This window comes from Bacillus rossius, chromosome 2 (assembly GCF_032445375.1).
Source record: "Bacillus rossius redtenbacheri isolate Brsri chromosome 2, Brsri_v3, whole genome shotgun sequence".
Taxonomy (NCBI): Eukaryota; Metazoa; Arthropoda; class Insecta; order Phasmatodea; family Bacillidae; genus Bacillus; species Bacillus rossius.
Window position 1 is genome coordinate 49,746,249 of NC_086331.1, and position 21,037 is coordinate 49,767,285.

Sequence of the window (21,037 nt, forward strand, 5' to 3'; positions counted from 1 at the left end):
TGGATCATGTTCTATCTGATCTTAAGTATGATTATGTTTTTAATTATGTCGATGACATCATTGTTTACAGTACCTAACACATTTGAGGATCACATTACTCACCTGTTTGAAGTCCTTTCTCATTTACGAGGGGCCAATCTGACTGTTAACCCAAAGAAGGTTACATTAGGAAAAACATTTGTTAAATTTTTAGGTTATGTTATTTCACAAGGTACCCTCCTGAAGAATCCTGACAAGATCGCCCCTATCTCCAGATTCCTAGGCCCGTAAATTTAAAGGGAGTTCAGCGATTCTTGGGTATGTTAGGTTATTTTTCCAGATTCATTAATAATTTTGCTTCCTTATCTGCTCCCTTAAATATCTTACATAAGAAGGATTCAGTTTTTGAGTGGGGCCCCGAACAAGAGAAATCTCTTCAGGCATTGAAGTCTTGTATGGCTTCACCCCCAGTGCTCATTCTACCCGATTTTAGCAAACTGTTTGCCGTTCAGGTTGATGCCTCGCACAATGCGCTTGGAGCCATCCTAGGACACCTTGAGGAAGGCCAGATTAGGCCCATTGCCTATGCTAGTCGCTCGCTTTCGGAGTCTGAGCAGCGATTAGGTGTCTATGAGAAGGAGGCCTTGGCTTGCCTGTTCGGCCTAGAAAAATTCGAAAGTTATCTTGATGCTCGGGAGTTTGATTTATTTACCGATAACCGAGCCCTTAGTTGGCTCTTTAATCATCCTCATCAGCTGGGTAAGTTGAGTCATTGGATTTTGAGGTTATCACGATTTCAGTTTGTCATCCATCACATTCCAGGCAAGGATAATGTTATAGCTGACTCTCTGTCTCTCGCATGTTTTGTACTGATGAATTCGAGCCCTTGGAACCCCGCTCATCTGATGCTACTAAATTTATCAATGCTTTTAAATTTTTTCCTGAATCCTATTTTAATATCAAGGAATGTCAGAATCAGGACCCCCTCTGCCAGCAGGTACTTAGAGATCTTCATGATAAGAAAGCTGTTCCCTACGTTGAGGAGACTTGCATGTTGTATTTTACAGGAACTTCTGGCAGAGCCCGAAAGGCTGTTGTTCCAGCTGTCTTGAGGCCTATGGTGTTAACCTATTTTCATGCATCTCTCCTAGGTGGTCATCTAGGAATAGATAAAACTTTTCGCAGAATTTCAGCGCACCTGTTTTGGCCCGAGCTTCATGCTGATGTTCGGAGCTTTGTTCGATCTTGTCTCGACTGCCAGATTTCTAAGCCGCCGCATAATTCTAAGGTGGGTTTGTATGCTGCTGATACTCCTTTAGCACCCTGGCATGTCTTACATATAGATATTTTTTGTCCTCTGACCCGTGTTAAGAAGGGTAATGTATGTTTGCTTGTTGTTTTGGATATTTTCACAAAATTTGTTATTTTATTACCTCTTAGAAACATTAAGGCTGCCACTATCGTTAAGGCGCTTAAGGAACAGGTTTTCAAGTTGTTTGGTCCTCCATGTATGATTGTTTCTGACAATGCCCTGTATTTTCAGTCTACTATCTATAAGAATTTTCTTTTTGAATGGGCTGTTAAACGTATTTATAGTTCAGCTTATTTTCTGCAGGGCAACATGGTAGTTCGGCAAAATAAGGTTCTCAAAAGCATCCTGATTTCCTTCTATCGGTCTGATCAGACTCTTTGGGATTCAGATCTGGAGTATATTAATGTCGGACTTAATTCGGCTCTTCATTCAGCTACGGGTTTTCCACCCTCAATCCGGTTCCTAGGCCGTGAGCTTACTATTCCCTTACTGAACCAGTGGGGCTTGCCGTCCCTCAACGCCAGCCTGGACGTACAGGCATTGGAACGTGTACTCGACACGGTTTCCTGTAACATTCATAAGGCCCATAAGGCCGTCTCTGACAATTATGATAAGGCTAAAGCACCTTATGGTTATAAGATTGGGGATTTAGTCCTTTGCAGAGCATTTAAATTGCTGATCAATTGAATGTGATGTTACTTCCTCCTTATGAGGGACCTTATTGTATCGACCAGTTTTTGGGTGCCAATACCCTTTTGTTAAGGTGCTGTAGGCGCAAATTTAAATTTCGAAAGGCTTACGTAACACAGGTGAAACTTTTCGTTAAATAGTTTTTTATGGGTTTGTTGTAAGTTGTTTGCAGTATTATATCCAGTTGCAGTATTATATCTTTGTTGTTGTACCTATTAATATGAGATTAGCCTATTGGCCTGTTGTTAAGTGTTTGTGTTCCTAGGAACTTGTATTTGAAATTTGTATTTGCAGTTTGTATTTGTTGGATTTGTGCGTGGTGTTGCGGCTTCCTTTTCTTTTTGTTTAGTTTGGCGCGCCATTCTTTTTCCCTGTTACCCTTGCTTGCTGTGCCCGACTTCCGCCAGCGATCTTCAGCTTCACCTCACCGAGAGACGTCTCCGTGGGACATTCTGTTCGTCGCCTCCTCCCTACTGGTGGTATCTGCCTATGAGAGCCCATCGTGCTACTGCCCATGTGCTACCATGAATGGGTTTGCCTGGCAGCTACCTTGTCGTGTGGAGGCTCGATGCTGTCTCGCTGCTTCTGGGTCTTGGAGAGCGACCATGTTGATTCTGGCTGAGTGCTTCCCGCACCGCCGTGAGTAGAATGCTGCCCCTAGCCCTTGCTTAACGGGCCTTGGACATCGTAGCTGACTCCTTCGTCAGCCTGCTAAGGCACTGCGACTTAGTGCTTCCATGCTGGAGTCCCCTCCCATGCTTGGGTGGTTGCGACTCGCGGGACCGCCCTGCTCCGAGCCTTTGTTCTAGGCTGAACACCAACTTCATATCTGGACTTCTTACTCCGTACTCCGTATCAGTCGCTGGCTGTCGTCTACTGCTGTTACGAAGACCTGCGTAGCGTGTGACTATGTCCGAAGTCATCTCTTGATCGCCGCGGCGATCCTGAAGCTTGCTGTTTGATGCTGTCTCACCAGTCTCCCATTTCAACGTCATGAACTTTCTTTCATCGTGTGGATCTTCTGGCTCTCCAGGCAGGGACACTTTAGAGGGGGGTTGAAGCAGTGTGGGCACTGCACAGCATTCCTTCCTCTCATTTCCCCTCCCCTCTCCTCCTTTCCCCTTCCTCACCAACCTCCCCTTCCTACCCCCCCCCCCCTCTTCCTCCTTCCCCGCCGTGCCACCAGCGCCCTCTGACGTGTGTAGTTCCCGGCCTATATAACCCCGCACCCAGGCTTATTTGCCGCAGTCTATCGGTCGTCTGACTCAAAGGCTGTCACTTGGGCTAGCGTCGTGTTGTGGTATGTAATCGGATGTGAAACTTAGCTTCTGTAATTCGTATGTTCTCTTATTCTTGCTTGCGCGTTGTGGCCGCGCTTTCACCTTTGCAATTTTGCCATGATTTGTAATGTCTGTAAGCCATCTTGGACCCTTCAGGTCATTGCTTGATTCGGTTCTTTGCCTTAGTTTAATTTGCTCACGCAGATTACTACCTGTAGCTTGTGTAATATAGTTTTTCTGCGGTTATATATGGGCATGCCACAATGGCTTTGGACACTTCTTGTCAAGCCGCGTCGAAATGGTAATAGTAATTGTAATTTATTTATTTCTTGCTGTTGCTTTCAGCCTAGCGGCCCATATTATTTTCGCTACGTCAAAAGCGTCCTCAGTTGGCCCATTTAATTTCAACATTATTTTAACTTGTATTTGTATGAATGATTCCCGTGGGAATGCCAAGGAATATATTATTAATTTTGCTAAGAAACGACTTATATATATGCATGTTTTGCCTCTATATTTTTATAAATAAATTTTTAGAACTTGTTATTTTGCATATTGTCTTTATTTCTTGCAGCACCAGCATACAACTGTCGTCGGTCTTACTGCAAAGACCCCTTGTTTTTTCTTCGTTTTCAGTTGTGACCCCCAGGCGCGGCTACAACTTCTGCGCTACTCTGCTTCGGCAGTGGTTTTGCTGTGTTTTGCTTGTTTTCTTTCATGACCATGAGCGGCTCGGGAGTCAGTTGTATCTACCGGCTTCACCACAACGAGCTGATTCGGTATCTCGAGGAGAACCAGCTGCCTGCCGTAGCGAGCGACACCGTGGCTGACATGTGCGCCCGGCTGGTTCAATTTATACGCGAGGTCAGTGACGTCTCGTCTGGTGTTTCGACGGCACAGCCCACACTGGAAGTAAGTCCGGCTCCCGATTCCTTTTCTCAAAAATTGTTTTTCTCTGTTCTGAAATCCCTTCCTGTGTTGAGTGGTAGTGAGCCTAGGCCTATTCTAGATTTTTTTCTACAGGCTGAGCATCTCGCTAAGTTGAATTTGGTGTCAGCTGGCACCTTTATGAAAGCTCTGCTTAGTAAGTGTACTGGCGTGTATGTGTCTAGACTAACAGAGGCTATCGTACAGAAGGTATATTTTCATACTTTTAAGACGTCGGTACTTCGTGCTGTGTGTCCGCCGCGCATCATGTACGTGTGTAAGCGCGATTTGATTTTCAGGTTTCAGCATCCTAATGAGTCAGTTACTCATTACATTGATGAGGTTGTTTCCTATGCCGATGTTTTGGAAATTGACATCGCTGAACCTGTGTTAGTACAGCTTATTTTAGGCAACTTTGCACCCCATGTGCTCACCCACTGTGGTATGTTAGCTCCACCTACCACCTTTGGTGCTTTGCGTGCTTGGGGTAGTGAGGTAGAGGCGCGGTTATTAGCGGTGTCTAAATACGATATATACACTCAGTATTATAGATATATACACTCAGTATTATATGGAAAAAATGTATTTCATAAATGCAAAACTAACCATGTGTTGTACAACGTTGAAATAGCTTTCTTGTAGCATTTATTTCAAACTATTTATACTATGCTGAGTTCTCGCCTCCCCCTAGGTCTACGTCCGTGTCACGTGTTCGTGACAGGGGATTTTACATCTTACAGGTTACTTCAGACTTTCGTGGCAGTGACGCACACGATGCTGACGCTCGTGTTTTACGCATGCATGAAGATAATAGTCATCAGCATTCGCCCTTGGTGCCTCGCCTTCATGACAGCTCACGTGCGCGGCGTTCGCCACCATGTAGATTTGACAGCGGGTTGTGTGCGTGTTTGCCCGCCAGCAGCATGGCTAGTGTAATTCCTCCCGGTGTCCGCCCATCTGTCCCGCCTCTTGACACTACCCAGCCGCGCCACCAGCATACCACTGTCGTCGGTATTACTGCAAAGACCCCTTGTTGTTTTTTCTTCGTTTTCAGTTGTGACCCCCAGATGCGGCTACAACCGTACATACGTTTTAAGCACAACATGTCAGTGACATCATTATAATATTTCCTCTTTTGTTTGCTGACTCTTTTTCATGGCCTCAGTTTTCTTCTCTTCTGAAACTGCTACACTGTCTGGCTCTCGTATTTTCAAACTTCTGGTGTGATGCGGATCTACCAACTCTGGAAGAATGCAATCGTAAAATTTTTTGTTAAATATGGCTCCATTTCTTTCTTCCAAAAGTGGTCATCCTTTTATACTCTTATGACTTTAATTTTTGTCCTCTCAGAAGTCCACACAGCAAAAAGACAGTACTTTCTTTCTGAAATGTGCAGCTGGCCTTGCACTTGATAGAAGTAGGCATGTGTTTTAGTCATACCAGTTACCTCAGTTTTCTGCTTGTTACATGTTAGATATTTAATTTTGTCATCAAAAACTGCTGCGTCGGGATCCATTCCGAAAGCAGTAAGTGGACACTTTATTTCGCCAGTCCATTATCTCCTATCAAACCATCAGGACTCGCACCTAAGAATGGCAATTGAGAGTCTATGAATAAGCCACAATTTGTTTTGTTAATGTTTTTTTGGTGTTCAAGCTGCTGTTTGCTATCAGTTCTGAATTTCTACCATGAGAAAGTGATGGAACATTTAGGATGCTGCTGGAATAAATCAGGCTTTTGATCAAATTTTGACAGCTGGTTGTGGGACGCCGACGACATATTCTGCCAAAGCTGGAAGCTGTAAGCATTTTTCTTCTTAGTTAAAGCCACTGACCACTTCCTGCTTGAAGAAGTGTCGCTCTTTCAATTTCCTTGCACTCATATTCTGTTTTTTGATAGAACTGCAGGATTCGTTCTCGTTCTTCAGCGAATACTTTAGGAGAAAAATCGGGTTTTTCACAATTGGGACCGTAGTCTTTGCTTCTGCTGTTGATACCGATGTCTTACTTTAAAATGATGTCAATTGCTTTCCTACATTTTTTCTCTTATTTACTGCTCGGTTTCGGTTGGCCAACCTTTTCAATTCCAGACATTTCACAAACCTGTTTGGGCTATGATTATAGCACATAGTGTTATGTAGATGCGAGTGAGGTTTCTTTGTGTTGTGTGCGACAACTGCGGCACATCGTCCTTGGTACGATCTTCTCAGACAGTAATTAATGCGCTTTCCTCCAACAAACTTGGCTACAATCGCATTGAATTGCTCAACTACGTTGCTGTCGACGTCATAGATTAAACTTCTGGAATGATTTCCCAGATAGTTTACTGCCTTCATGATATGATCATGCAACCCACAATTTTTCAATTCTGGTACCATGTATTTTTGCCATCTTTAGTCCTAGAGCAAAAGTAACTGGCACAGTTTGCGTGATCACTAAATAGGCCTACACGATTTGGCCCATTAAAAATATCATTCTTGAGAGCTGCAATTTTCTCAAGGTCCGCCTGTTTTTCCTTTTTTCTTTATTTAATAGCTTCGGTGATGGCCCCTCGCAGTTTCAATATCTTACTTCGCACATTTTTTCTGAGTGTTGGTTTACCAATTTTTGCCTGCTCGCACAGTACTTTCAATTTATTGAAGTAATTCCTCAGGAGGTGATTATGGCATTCAATTTTTTCTACTGTGATCTTTGCATAGGGTCTAGCTTCCAGAATTTTTGTATAGCAACTGCTGTCTCCATCGGCTATCAGCTTACCAAATATAACACCATATACCGTTTCACTTTGTTTAAATACCTCTACGATAATACTTGCTTCCATACTTGCTGAGCTGCCAGTCCAGTTTATGTAGCAGGTGTGGGCAGGAATCTCTCCATCAAGACTTCGACTACAGACAAAGCAAAACTTGTTTCTAACTCCCATAAACAGAAACTTTTTTGTAGAATACCCCACTATTGCTGCAACACCAGAAAGAGCATTGTATTGACATATATAGGAACATTTTGACCAGCAACCATCTGCTACAACAGTTTAAATAGGAGTACCATCTGCACTCACATCTCCTCTCTCTACTGCTAAAGCTGCTTCTTCTCTTATTGCGTTTCTCCATTTCTTGTAGAGCAGCTTTCTCCCACGCATTACATATTTTCTTGTGAACCTTGGTATAAGTTTTGGATGACATGAAAGGAATACCTATAGATGAGAAAAACTCTTCTATATGCGAATGACCTCCGCCTTTACTCATCATCCCAGCAATGGCTCTTGAATTTACATCAAAATGTGTCTTGGATTTAACTGGATCCTCTGTAGGTAAAGTGAATTTCTGATTACACATATTATAATACATTACAAAAGTAGGGGACAAACCATTGTGGATTTCTTTATGAACATTCATATTGCGCAAAGAACATCCACAGTCTGGATTGTGATTTGAGATTTCAGTGATTCTTTTCAGGAAGTATTCTATTTCTACCATTCTAACTCCATGAAGAGGAATTGTTACTATATCTGTTCCTGATGTAAAAGAGCATTCATTTTCTATTACAAGAGGCTCTTCATCACATTTGTAAAAAACGTCTTTTGCATTGTATTTTTCAGGCATCTCAATAAGAATATGTTTTTCATTATTTTCCCCAAAGTCATTATTAATTTCGAGAAATTCGACCTCAGGTATCTCGTTCTGTAGATTTCTACACGATTCTAGCATCTGAAAGTAAAATAAAGTTCCGAATAAGATAACATCATTACCATTATGTCTATTCTGCATTTAGTATTACATAAAGCATGGGATAAACCTTTATCAATGAATACTAACATTTGTGAAGACTGCAAAATTCGGAATATGCCATCAGAATGGAAGGAAATTTATTACACCATTACGAAGGACAAAACTTGGAGATTGATCTTCACAAAGAAAAATATTTACCATGCAAGCTACACATCATATTTCACTGTTCGAAGGACACATTGTACTTCTATTTATTTAAGTATCTACTAAAATAGTTTTTATTGTATTATCGTATAATTCTATCAGTAAAATACATTTGATCTGAATATAGAACTCAACAGGTGTTTGTCTCGTCTAACACAAAATTACTCCAGAAAATCTCCAGAAATCTATCTCAGATAGATAATCGCTTTGCGAAAAAAAATCTGATCATACCTTTGAAAGCAAATACCATGACATATAATAATAATGTTACGAAAATATTGCATTAAGTTAAGTTCTCGGCCATTACCGAACCGACCCAAAATTATGAGGCACCTCAGTTTTCCACATTGTTTATAGCCAAAGTTAGTTTAGGGACTTCTTTTTTTCCTCAAATAATAGAAAGAGAATAATTTTACTTATATTACAATTCTGAGTGTTCTTACTGCCGATAAGAACTAAATTAGCATCTTCAGAAATATTAGAGACAAATAGCCTATGTATCGTTTACTTAGGAGCCAGATGCTTTTACCTTTTGAATGGTGGTTTTCAAAAACAAATCTTTATGGCACGATATGTGGTTCAATTTTCACAAAGAACTTCACAAAACAAATTTAAAATTCACCTGCTATGTCTTGTATTCATTTGAGGAGGTGGAGCTGGAATTATCTGTATTTGCTATTATTCTCTTTATAAACATATAAGAGGTATGTAATTGGGGCTACTGCGCCAGGCGCCAGGCGGTGTAGCCAGAGCCGAGCCACATCTCTGATTGTGATGTCATGGTGGCCATCTTGAATGAGCATAACGGGACACAGCGTAACGGGACAAGTATATCACGGTGGTCATCTTGAATGACCTTGACCTTTGACCTTGACCTTGACCCCAGTGGCCATTTTGGATCCGCCATCTTGGATCTGCCATTTTGGATAACGTCATTTCGTTTTCTTGAACATTCCGGCGGGTGGCGTTTTCCGCCATTTTGAATTATGACGTCACCGTTGCAATTATCGTTATGCCCACCATCTATAACTTTTTAGTATCCGATTTTAATGAAAAAAATTTAAAATTTATAAAAAACTTCAATTAATAAAATTGTAATAAAAAATTAAAAACAAACATTTACGACATGGAGCTCGGAGTCACCGGTTCGAACCCGATGAGTGCAAAAAAAAATAAAAATGGCGACTAATCCTTCCCTCACTGTGGCTGCAGGCAGACTGACCCCCACCACTTTTTACCATGCTTATATATCATCAGGTAGTATGATGTCATGTCCGCCATCTTGAAAATCCGTAATTTTAATGCTATAAATTCGGTAAAAGTTCCAAAATTCATCAAAAAATTCCCTCATTAAGGAAATTATTGATTCCTGTCCTTGGTTCGATCCCTGGTCAATACATATCAACTTTAATTTAAAAAATACCACAAAAGTGTCAGGTTTGAGAAAATAAAAAACACCGCAAGTACTTTTAAAAATTTTTATTACATAAATTCTAACCTACGACAAGTACAAAAAAAAACAAAGACAAAGTACTAAAGTCTTTTGGATTTCTCGAATTTTGCATCAGCCACCCACGAATTAAAGCGAGGTGGAAAGCCCCACCACTTGACATAGGACCGTCCTTTTCTTCGTTTTATAATCTTCTCCACCAAGTACGTATCAGGATACATCGTAGGCTGAATCTCTTCGGCATAGAAGCCGCCATGGATAGGTTTATGGTCCAAATCTTCGAGGTAGTAGGTCCTAGGCTCTGATTCACGAGCGTGTGTCACACGGAAAAGTTCAGGACTCCAGTTCGCAGCGAAACCTTTCTCGAAGATACCTTTCTGCTTGGAGATTCGCACAATGTCACCGACGTTAGCTTTAAGCTTTCGTGGATATTTCTTCTTCGTCTTGGAGTACACTGTTCGAAGCAGGCGATTGTCCTTTACATCCTTTAACTTCATTTTCATGGTAGAATGCAGCATGGAATTATACTCGCTTATTAGTTTCGACAAAATGTCAAGCCACTTGTAATTTCCGTTAGCCGTGAATTGACGCCACATCTTGGAACGCAAAGGTATGTTAAACCTTTCGACAACGGAGGCTTTGACGTTACTAAATGTAGAGTAGTGTTTGATGACATACTTCTTCATCAAAGCCTTGAATGTTGCATTGTAGGATTCTTTCCCGAGGTCCGTTTGCAGGTGCGACGGTACACGTCCATTCCGCAAAATATTGTTTATGGCCTTGGCTACTTCAGTTGCAGTCTTTGATTTTACAGGTCTAGCCCAAGCGAACTTGCTATAAACATCGATGACTGTCAACATGTACTTGAAACATTTATTCAATCGGGAATACGGTATCATCTCAACAAGGTCACCTGGAAGAAATCATCAATTCCTCGAAATATGACTTTGCGACGAAGGTATTTCATTCTAGCAGGAGCATGAAGTTCGTGAGCGATTCCGGTTCGACTCATTGTATGTAGCTGGCTTCCCTCAGTTCTTCAAGTATGGAGACTATTTCGTTGATGTGCGAATATTTTCCTACACTAAGCGAAGCATGTAGAATTCTAAGACGATCAACTAATTCATTGGGGTCGTCCCAATATAAATAGTCAAATATCTGATCACTTTCTAGCTTTTTTAAACCCTCACCATGTATTGTTAGTTCACTGAAGAGATTAGCGAGAATGTCGATTTTTTCATGATCTTCGTCTTTATATACACCACTATCTGGATCGTTATCGCAAAAATGTGCATTGGTTAGCTCTAGCAGTTTTTTTGTACTCTTGTAAGTCTTTGTGAGAATATCCTTTAGGCTCCCTGCGAAACAGCAATTCGTACAGACCCGCAGTCCTGCGCATTTTGAACTCTTCTATGCGCACGATATTTCCTGGTAGAAAGTCTATTTCTTTAGCACCGAGGAACCACTTATTATGTTTTCTGTACACTCCGTAGGTCGTGTCATTATTCCGACTCGTAAACGATATCAGGTATGGTCGGACCATTGCATTAACTTGATATCCCTTTTTCGGTATTTTTTTCTTGTGCATGGACTCTTCTTCTCGATCTGGTTCATACTTTCTCTTCTTTACAGTTGGCATTTCATCTTCAACTTCTGTCTTCACAATGATGGCTGGTTCTTCCTTTTTTTTTAAGTTCGTCGAGGCGACTAGTGATCGGCTTAAATATCTCTTCATTTTCCATCTCACGTGCAAGTCTGGTTCGTCTAGCAAGTAGATATTTTTCACGAACAGACTGCATAGCTCGATGAAGGTCACTGGCCAGGTCCGACATTGTACTGGCTGAAAACATATTGCAAGACCTCCTTTTATACTTTTTTATTCATTCGCAGAAACTTCTTTCTTGTGTGTGGCAAAATCTGAATTAGTTGTCATGTGAGATTGTGATGCTTTCAGACTACTTTGTAAAGTCCTCAAATCGTCATGTCTTTGTGCATTCGATACTTCGATCATGTCGAGAATTCATGAATCTGAGGCTTCCACGTGCTGATCGATGGCAACGAGATACTCTATTATTTCGTCTTTTGCGCGTTTTATTTCTTGGCCGAGTAGCGGAATGTATTTTCGTATTTAAGCATCGTGGTTCACGGCGCATAGCTGGGTACTTGGAGTTCGACTGCTACGACCAAATTTCGAAATGCTATTATTCATGTTTGACGATAAACTGATCGAAACCTCGTCTGTACTTGCCCTTATATAGAGGCCAGTCTTTGACTATAACTAGGAATCCGTGTTCATCTTTCCAACACAAGGAGCACATGTCTTTGAATTCCTGGAATGTCATGTCGGTGTTTACATGGTTGTCATAAGCGTGACGTAAATTAAGTTCGTCCATGCGAAAAAGCACTATGTAATTCGCGTTGTCTCGTAGGAGATGTTTTGGAATACGACTGTACGTCTGACACAGGTAAATGCAGTCTAACTTGGTGTGTCTGCCCATGGAAAAGTACTCTTGTATTATGCCTTGCTTCTTGCACGTTACATCGTCGAAAACAAACATGGAATTGGCTTTTGTTTCGCTAGGAGGTACCACATCAGTATTATCGCTAAACGGAAAATACTCCAGACCATCCACCGATTGTAGAACAGTGGCCAAGCGCTGGTACTTTGTCTGTTGCAACTACTTGGAATAGAGGTATACGTTCTCGAACCGAAGACCATTTGGTTCCTTCAGTAAACTCGGTAGAACGCACGTTTTACCGCAGTTTGACGGACCTGCCATTATGCATCGTACAGCAGAAGGCAACAGTAATCCATGTCGTGATTCACGACAGCTAGTTTCATCGTCCTGCGTAATGTGCAAGGGCAAACACACTTCTTGCTTGACGACTTGCATTGTACTGACAAAAAATTGTATAAAAGAAGCGTATTTATACTTTCTGGTCAGTTGCGCGAAATGACTCGAAGAGGTAAGAACAAAAAATACATCGGTGCAGGACTCGTAAACTCGCTGATAAACAATCTGCCATTCGAGCTACACATTCCCGGCTACAGATTCTGCGGCCCCGGCACAAAACTAGCGAAACGGTTAGCTCGCGGTGACATTGGCATTAATTCTCTCGACGAAAAGTGCAAGCAGCACGATATTGAATATTCATTTAGCAAGGATCTGGAATCCAGACACCGGGCCGACGAGATATTGGCACAGCAAGCTGAAGAAATAAGCGAATCTCCGGACGCGAGTCTATGAGAGAAAATCGCGGCCTGCGGCATTTCCAAAATCATGAAGGCAAAGACCAAATTAGGAATGGGTGCTCGTCGAACCAGCTCCATCAATTCAAAGACTAACTCACGCAAGACCAAACGCAAGACTGGAGCAGGCATACTAAAAGCCAAGCAAAAATTACAGACTCTCGACAAGAAGATTATAGGAGGATTTCTGCCTTTGCTTTTGCCTGCATTGGGTGCTCTCGGCGGCCTCATCGGTGCAACGAGCGGTATAGTGCGGGCAGTCAACACTTCGAAGAATGAGCGCAAGCAGATAAAAGAAGCACAGCGACACAATGCCAGCATGGAAGCCATAGCCATGGGTAAAAAAAAAAAACAGCGCAGGACTGTACTTATTTCCTCACAAATCAGGCCTAGGCATGAGAAAGAAACGAAAATCCCAAGTTCTATGCCGAAACGTCCGCTCACCAACATAGATTTAATAAAGTACGCGCGCAAACTGAAAATACTAAATTTCCGTGGTGTGTTTATGCGAGACACTTTGCCCAGCAAACCAAAAACCAACGAACGCGCCATCATTAATTTAGACACGTCGGCAGGTCGCGGCACGCACTGGGTGACTTATGTAAAGACTGGAAAAATGGCCGAGTACTACGATAGTTTTGGAAATTTACGGCCTCCGCCAGAACTTAGGCGGTACCTGGGCCGGACCACTACATTGTTCTACAATTACGAAACGGAACAGAAGCCTAATCAAACAAACTGCGGACACGTGTCTTCGCTTTTTAACTAAAAAAATTTAGCTGTCAAAAACAATTGCTACTTAAAGGTTGTGCAGTGATGATATATTATTAGTCATGTCGATAACACTTACCTTGACAGGTCACGCATCTGAGCTTCGGGTGGTTCATATCCCGCCTCTTGATTTCAAACGTATAATGCCATACCGAATATCGATGAAGAAAATTGCAAGATCTGCTTCCTGAAAAGCGATGGGACCGCTCATGAAATACAGTTACCTGTTGGCTCTTACAAAATTGAAGACATTGCAAATTACATCAGGGATATGTTACCGCAGGATGTAGACTTTCAACTGCGTGTAAATCCAAACACTCAAAAATCATTCTAACATGCAGTGAAATTGTCGACTTTACAAAACCTGGGACCATAGGTTCGATGCTAGGATTCGAATCAAAGGTGTATGATGCAGGAAGAACGTACGAATCTACACGCGCAGTAAACATTTTGCCTGTGAATGTCATAAGAATAAACTCTAATTTGGCAAGTGGAACGTACCTCAACGGAAGACTAAGCAACATGCTGCACGAGTTTTCGCCGATGGTCCCGCCAGGATATAAACTGGTCGAAGTACCGCAAAGTATCATTTACATTCCAGTCGTCGTAAAGTGCGCACACGAAGTCGTCGTCAGAATCGTTGACCAGCAAGGACGATTGGTGAATTTTCAAGACGAAGAAATTACATTACGTCTGCACTTGAAGCGATGGGCATAAAGTTCGTAATACTGAACAGTTATAAAAGAAATCGCATTGGTTTGAATAAGAACAGTTCTCTACCAGACATCAGTGCATTAACACCTGACAGCATAAAGTATCTTCTTAGTATTGGAAAAGTGCCGAATAAATATGGAAGACGAAATCCTCAACGTGGAAGATCCGGTAATTTTTGATGACACCATTACGAAAATGTAATTGCACGAGTACCAGCCTTTCCTGCTCGGACCGTACGCACTACCATCAGAAGTACACATTGCCGTAAAGCACCAAGATATTTGTACTTTACCTTCGCAGTCATTTCTACATATAAGAGGCACGCTGACAAAAGCAGATGGTACGCATCCGACAACGACGTCAATATCCTGCAATGGTATTCTTCACCTAATCGAGCGCATTACATATGTACTCAATGGTGTCGAGGTAGACCAGACGAGAGATGTAGGCATAACATCTGCTATGAAAAATTACCTTTCGCTCATGCCAAATGAACTGTCTGCTGCAAAGATGGCCGGTTGGGCTCTCGAGGATGAATATAAGCTTCCGGTTTATGCCGAAGGGAAGTTCGAGGTTTTTGTTCCTCTGTCTATGCTTCTTGGATTCGCTGAGGACTACAAACATATAATCATTAATTCGAAACAAGAGCTCGTACTGCTTCTAGCCAACACGCACATTAATGCAATTGCCGCCACTGCAGAAAACCCTCAAGATGTCTCGCTAACACTACAGTCTATCGAGTGGATGCTGCCCCACATCCAAGTGAGCACCGTTGAACGAGTCAAGATGTTGAAGAACATAGAAAATGGCAAGAACTTCGATGTGCCATTCCGATCCTGGAGCCTGGAAACTTATCCTGGCTTGCCTCATAGTCAGTGTATCAATTGGATAGTAAAGTCCAGCTTCGCTACGGAAAAACCAAGATACATCATCGTCGGGCTTCAGACCGGAAGACAGCTCAATGCAGGAGTAAGTCGCTCCTTATTCGATAATTGTCAAATACGTAATGTAACAATATTTTTAAACAGCGAAAGTTATCCGTACGTTGATATGAACATGGCTTTTGAAAGTGGAAGATTTCTTCTCGCATATCAAATGTATGCCAAGTTTCAGCAAGCTTACTATGGGTGGAGACAGTCACCGATACTGAGTCCCGACAGTTTCAAGAACAAGGCACCGTTAATGGTGTTTGACGTTTCCAAACAGGATGATCGATTAAATTCAAACACCATCGACTGTAGGATCGAGATAACGACTAGCGGAAATATTCCACCAAACACCTATGCTTTTTGTCTGATACTTCACGATCGGCTTGCATCGTACAATTGTCGAGACAAACTTGTGAAAATTCTGACTTAAATACTGTTTTGTTTGCGATAATAATTTAGTTACGTCCGAGCATTGCTAGCGACAAGATGTACTGCAACCTGCAAGGTTTCCAGAGCCAAAACGGCTTTGTTCTCAAAGAAATTAGCGTCACCTCCGGAGACAAGACTCGAACTCGCACGTTCCGACCTCCGTATCCTTGGAAATTACTAGACGAAAAAAGTAAACGTACGAATGAATGGTTATGTAAATATTATCACAAACTAGAGTGGGACGAAGGAAAAATTCCATACCACCAAGTGAAAAACACACTTCAAGATTTATTATTTCAAAACGAAACAATATACTTTGCCAGCCCTGAACAGAAGAAATAGCTACGAAATCTGTGTGAAGCTCCTGTTGAAATTGTAGATTTGCAGGATGAATATGGCTGTCCTTCCCTGCGCAAGCTTAGTGCAATATACGTCGTGCAGCCACATGACAAGTTTGAACGTGTCTGTGCCTGTACAAACTCGCAGATCATGCAGAAATGGCACACACAGTGTTAGTAGGAGCCTGCATATATAAATGTCGTACATCCGTTCGTGCCTTCAGTTGTTGTTCAACCTGTAAGAAGATGATTACATTTCATCCTGCTAATTTGTACGCGAGCGTAAGACCTAGCTTCAGCAGTGTCGAGTACAGCTACTGGAATGCCGGGTATCTACGTACATATACAGAAACCTGTGATGGAGGTGCTCAGCATTGGCGGTTTGCGCACTTTCCTGTGTCCTACGAACTGACTCAGCAGCTATTAGATTGTTGCGAACCTGGAAACTGTGCCGTCTATCACATGAGACCGCACACAATCCTTCCTGCTAGCATCGCTGAAGTAGTCGCCTCGTCTGCACGTGCAACACCAAACATGAGCGTGTTGCAACCTGTTGCGACCTGTGATGCTTCTACGTAGACAACCAAACATTGTGCGTCTCGATGTCAAAGTTCAGGCAGTGAATCTGTCCCAACTAGCACTGCAGTAAATCCAAGGCGCAGAGGTGGTCACAGATGCTATCGACCATGTCTCGCTAGAGATGACGACATCGCAGAAGATGACCAGCTGGAAACCTGTGTTCCTGATCCCGTGACCTGCGAACCAGTTGGAACCGGAGTCGACGAGGCAGTTCATGCGGCATTAAAGACTTTGCTTGCGAAAATGCTTATTCCTTAACCTAACATGCATTTGTGTAATTTTTATAAATAAATGTGTAAAACTTGAACTTGTGTGTTTTTTATTTCTATAATTTTTAGGTACCTAATAAAAATTAATTTTAAATACAGACAATGTTTTACTCATGTAGTATTCTAGTTGACCGCGGGTATATAAGCGAGGTTCAGACGACAGGACCCTCAGTTCACCTCTGGCCTCGGTGCAGTACGGACCGGTTCTCTTCAGTAAGTTTCGTGAGATTTAGTTACTGCTCCAATGTCGACCGGGATAGACTGTTTACCGTCAGCAGCGGGGACCTCGATGGCAGCAACGATGATGGAGTCGGAGATCCCGATACCGGCTGCAGAGGAGACCACGACAGCGGAGAGCTCAATGGCTGCGGTGTCGACAGCTGCGGAGATCCCGATACCGACTGCAGAGGAGACTTCAATTAATGAAGAGCATTCATTGCGTCAGTGCAAATACTGTGGCGCATCATTTACTATCACTTCAAGCGCGCGCAGACATGAAAGAAGCAGTTGTCCAAATAATTTACTGAAAAGAATACAATTTCAGTGCAATAAGTGCGGTAAACTAATTTCACGTCTCGACAGCTTACATCGTCATTATATAAAATGCTCCGAGACAGTTAAGTGCAAGTATAATGAACATGGTTATTATTTTGACTCATGTGTTGAACCAGTTAATGAGAATATATAAGTGAGACCCTGGTGATATGAACTTTAGTCCGTCTCTGGCTGCGGTGATGAACGGATCGGATAGTCAGACTTGAATAATAGACCAGTATCTAGCTATTCTTGAGAACTCGATGGCATCATTACCAGTATCAACACCGACCTGGATCGAAGGTCTACCATCATCAGTGCAGAGCATGATGACAACGACGTCTACAGCTACTCCTGCTCTCTCAGCACAGCAGGAGATTTCGACGTGTGCAACATCTTCCGCAGAGCAGACCTCAAAGGCTTCAGAAGTTAACATGTCCGCAGTGTTACAATGGTTGTCAACAGTTCCAGTGTCATTGATGAAGGAAGGAGCATCCATTGGTGTTCCATCGTCCAACTGTACGTACTGTGAGAAGATCAAAAACTTGAAATTACGTAGTTATGTAATACACAATTGTAGTAATAACTCTGAACATTTTAAATATCAGTGCAACAAGTGTTTAAGCAAGTTTATACACTATGGAAGATTTAAATGTCACCTCAGGAATTGTGATAGACTGGGTGTACATTCATCAGAATCGAGCTGTATATGTTGTAATAAAACATTAGCAACTATTCGAAGTGCAAAACAACATGAAATATATCACTGTCCTTTTAATGAAGTCGATAATTCGACTTTGTGTGAAAATTGTGGTGTACCAATATGTCAACCTGATAGACTGAATAGACATTTCAAGTCATGTAAAGGGCTTAGTCCGTACAATAAGAAGACTGTTTGAATCGAGAAATCCAAAAGACTTTAGTACTTTGTCTTTGTTTTTTTGTACTTGTTGTAGGTTAGAATTTATGTAATAAAAATTTTTAAAAGTACTTGCGGTGTTTTTTATTTTCTCAAACCTGACACTTTTGTGGTATTTTTTAAATTAAAGTTGATATGTATCGACCAGGGATGGAACCAAGGACAGGAATCAATAATTTCCTTAATGAGCGAATTTTTTGATGAATTTTGGAATTTTTACCGAATTTCTAGCATTAAAATTACTGATTTTCAAGATGGCGGACATGACGTCATACTACCTGATGATATATAAGCATGGTAAAAAGTGATGGGGGTCAGTCTGCCTGCAGCCACAGTGAGGGAAGGATTAGTCGCCATTTTTAATTTGTTTGCACTTGTCGGGTTCGAACCGATGACTCCGAGCTCCATGTCGTAAATGTTTGTTTTTATTTTATTATTAAAATTTTATTAATTGAATTTTTTTTATAAATTTTAAATTTTTTTTCATTAAAATCGGATAATAAAAAAGTTAAAGATGGTGGGCGTAACGATAATTGCAACGGTGACGTCATAATTCAAAATGGCGGAAAACACAACGCCGGAGTGTTCGAGAAAACAAAATTACATAATCCAAAATGGCTGATCCAAGATGGCGGATCCAAAATGGCCACCGGAGTCAAGGTCATAGGTCAAGGTCATTCAAGATGACCACCGTGATCTACTTGTACCGTTACGCTGTGTCCCGTTACGCTCATCCAAGATGGCGGGCCGTGACGTAACAATCAGAGATGTGGCTCGGCTCTGGCTCCACCGCCTGGCGCCTGGCGCAGTAGCCCCTATTACATACTACTAATATATATTATGAAATACTTAGAAAGAAACTCCCTACAGCCAATGGTTAACACTTCTGCTACTTTCATTCATATTCAGCCTTACACTGAACCTAGAAAACTGAACTGAACACCGAAACTAGAAATCTTTTATGTTTTATAAAATGGAATTTCAAGTAGGCCTAGTTGTTATCTAATTTATTTTGAGCAATTATTTAATATAAAAGACATGGTACATCATGGGTTCATTGACTTTAGACGAGGAACCATTGTGAAAATAACAAGAGCTTAGTGTGGTATTTTGAAATATAGTTTGTAACCATGTTGGTAACACAATTTGTAATACAAAAAACAACGTCCAAGGTTACTAAATGTTACATTTGACGCAAACAAATTAGCGCAAACACTGAATGGGCCTTATTCCTAGGGTTTCATTTTTGCACATACATACGTTTGCACAAACCATTTCAACTGTTTATGGAGGTAAAATTACTGTATGGTATAAAACAATCTCAAACTCTCCAGTAGGTCATTCCAAGATGACTAGGCCGTACAATTGAAGGAATTATTTGTCAATTTTCGTAGATAATTGAAGACTTAACATTTTAGTTAGGGGCTAAGTACCAAAAAGGAACTTTCGAGATAACAGAAGAAAAAAAAACAGTATGCTACATCTTTATAAGCTTTTTGGAAAGTAGTGAATAGTAGTAAAAAAGGAGTAAACACTTATATTAAACTTATGTAAACAAAAGTAAGATTCCGAAAAAATTATGTTGAATGCTAAATTAATTGAATTTTTAGGCGATTTAAACAAATGATGTTTTAATTTCCACCGAAAATAGTAACCGTGTGGACATTAATGACATTCTCTTTAATGAAGTAATACATCATATAACAAAATATGTATACCAACAAAACTAAAATATCATTTAATTGAAGAATTTGCTATGTCCACTTTAACTGTTGTAGGCCTATTATATTAGAGCATCATCAGGACATAGAGAATTTTACATCTGTAATATATTTAACCAAATAATGCTTAACCTATAACATAGTCGTTATGCCAACAAAAAAAAAAGTTAAGTGAAGAATTAATTTACGCCACATTTAATATTCTTTTACGTTATATGCATTGTGTTCATACCAAACATCAGTACATTTAGAGTTAATTAGAGATACCTCTTTCCTTGTGTTTTCAGAGGTTTCTGCAAACTGCGTCACATGAAAATCTATTTTGTTTGGCAACACAATCGTTTCTTCAGCACAGCGTTCTAAGTTCACAGATGAACTTCTACCGTCTTCCACAAAAGAATAAATGTAAAAAAATAGGTAGTTCATGTGGTGGCACAGGCTGTAGAACAGTGTATGTTACGACCTAAACATAAAAAAAAAGTAAATTATTTTTGAAATACTTATGTAGTAGGAAGTAGCTAGTAAAATGAGGTGATTTTTACATGCTTTTTACATGCTTTTTACATGCTTTATATTAGCTTCACCTGTATGTTTGTTTGTCTGTCCGTCTGTAACTCTTTCGACTAAAAGTGAGTGGCTCATCACTGTAAAATGTCCCACCAATTTCATTACATTCGTTAGCCGAGCGGTCCACTCACTCTTAGACGTCGGCCTCCGTAGCGCAGTCGACGGCCCACCGGGCTACGGTGCGGGGGCTCCGGGTTCGAATCCCGGGTAAGACATGGGTGTAATTTGTACTGTCTTAATAACAACCTTCAACCAACACTACAATTGCACAATGACTCGGGGTGACTTAAAACTACAACATTAAGGGGGGGAGATTGCTGGCACACTGGTGACTCAAAAAAAAAAAAAAAACTTGCCAGTGTGCCATCAATCTTTAAAAAAAAAATTAAAAAAAAAAATTAAAAAAAAAGCGGTCTAAGGCGCACGACTTCTGGGACGTCAGCTTTTG